Source organism: Chrysochloris asiatica, unplaced genomic scaffold, assembly GCF_000296735.1.
Source record: "Chrysochloris asiatica unplaced genomic scaffold, ChrAsi1.0 scaffold00441, whole genome shotgun sequence".
In the NCBI taxonomy this organism is placed as follows: domain Eukaryota; kingdom Metazoa; phylum Chordata; class Mammalia; order Afrosoricida; family Chrysochloridae; genus Chrysochloris; species Chrysochloris asiatica.
Genome location: NW_006408959.1, coordinates 97159 through 99442, shown reverse-complemented (window position 1 = coordinate 99442; position 2284 = coordinate 97159).

Sequence of the window (2284 nt, the reverse complement as noted above, 5' to 3'; positions counted from 1 at the left end):
ATATTATTTATGATTTTGTTGATTTGTTTTGCTCCTTTTAAACATGTATGTGTTGATTTTAATTGATATCTGGAGTTCAGACTTTCATTATCTCCTTTTTGAAAACTGTTTAGAGGGATCTTGTTTGATTTGGAGTTTTTTGGTGGTGAAACTGTTAGCTTGCTTCACTAATACCCCAAAGATTGGTAGTTTGAGTCTACCGAGAGATGACTCAGAAGAAATGCTTGGAGACATACTTCTAAATGGTCAGATAATGAAAATTCTATGGAACACAGTTCTACTCTGACACACATGGGGTCACAGTGATTTGAAGTAGACTTGACAACATAATGTATATTTCCATTCAAGTTATTTTCTTAAATATAGTTGTAATATTGTCATTCTACCTATTGCAGACAATGATTCCCTGTTAGATTCATAAAAAGTTCTAAAGTGAATTAAAAATAAAATAATTCTAAAATTATATTATATTCACTTTTAGCTTTCTACAATTCAATCACATGCCTGGTGCTGTGGCTACACTAGACCTCTAACTTGTCCCTGTAACACTCCATATCCCCACACATCTAAACCTTAGCTAATATCATTTACAAATCATGAAAATTGCTACTCCACATTTTTTAAGGAAGTCATTCAAAATTTACTTCCCAACTTCTCGCATCCACAGCTAACCCCTCGTTCCTCAAACTTCCACTTCTTTATTTTTAAAAATGTTGCTGTTGTTAAGTGCCATTAAGTTGATTTGGACCCGTAGCGACCCTGTATAGGGTTTCCAAGAAGCGACTGGTGAGCTTGAGCAGCCGACCTTGCAATTCAAACAACATTGCAGTCTGGCACATTAACCCACAGTGCCACATCAGGACACCATTAATTTTTAAAATAACATAGTTTAATTGATACTTATTAATGTTTATGTTTGTGTTTCCTCTCACATACAAATCTATAGCAGATAACAAAAATTAGAATGACAATGTCAGCTAATGTTTATTAAATGTAAATGTGCCTCCTGTATATGCAACTTAAAGTTTCCTACAAAATTATGGTTGTGATATTTGCTCCATTGTTTAGTAAATTTTCCTTGGATCATAGTGCTGTGAATACTCGCAGTATATTGTGAAGCTGGGTATCTTTGAATCTGTAGCCATGGCACTTAATTCCCACTTTACCCTGCCATTGCCTTTTGGTCTAGTTTCCCTCAAAGACTGCTATCATTAAGGGGTAGAAATATTTCAGAATCTCAAATACTATTCTCAGATAATGCAGATCAGTATAAGCAACCATTAATCTGAGAATGAAGAATTGCATGTTGCTTTCATGGTTAATATGTTTCAGTGGAGCTCCAGATAAACACAGAATAGGAAGACATGCCTGGCAATCTACTTAAATAATATCAGTCAATCAAAGCCTGATGGATCACAGAGGTGTGATCCTGTGGTGCATGCTTTACCAAGTCAGAGCCAACTAGATGGAAACTAAAAACAATAATATCCCGAGAGAATAACCCATTGTTGTGACATACAAATGCTGGACACTTCAGTTTCCTTACATGTATTATTTGAAAACTTATAAATCACCGATGTGCTATTTACATGTGATACAGGATCAGAAAAACTCTACTTGGATCATATTTTCATCTTGCATTAAAATAATAATAAGTGCCTATGTCTGCTCTGAATATAGTTCCTAGGATCAGCTTTTAACTTTTGGGTATTCGGTCATAGATTTGATCTCTAACAATCACTAATTCTTCATGTGTGGCTGTTAGTGTTAGGTGCCATTGAGTTGGTTCCATCTCATAGTAACTTTATGCACAGTAGAATGAAACATTGCTCACTCTTGTGCCATATTCATAATTAATGTAGATTTTGAGACAATTGTTCCTGCTGACCTTCACTTTTCCCAGCATGATGTTCTTCTTCAGGGATTGGTCCCTCCTGATAATATGAGTGTGACTATTCAAGAATACTTAATTATGCTCATAAGAAACCTATACGTAGACCAAGAGACATTTGTTTGAACAGAACAAAGGAACACTGAATGGTTTAAAAATAGGGAAGGTGTGCAATAGGGTTACATCTTTTCATACTTATACAATGTATATGCTGAGCAAATAAATCAAGAAGATGGATTATATGAGGAAAAACATTGAATCAAGATTGAAAGAAGATTAAGTAACAACCTGTGATGCACAAATGATGTAACCTTGCTTGGTGAAAGTGAAGAAGACTTAAATACTTGCTGATGAAAATTAAAGGCACCAGCCTTCTGTATGTGTTGCACCTCA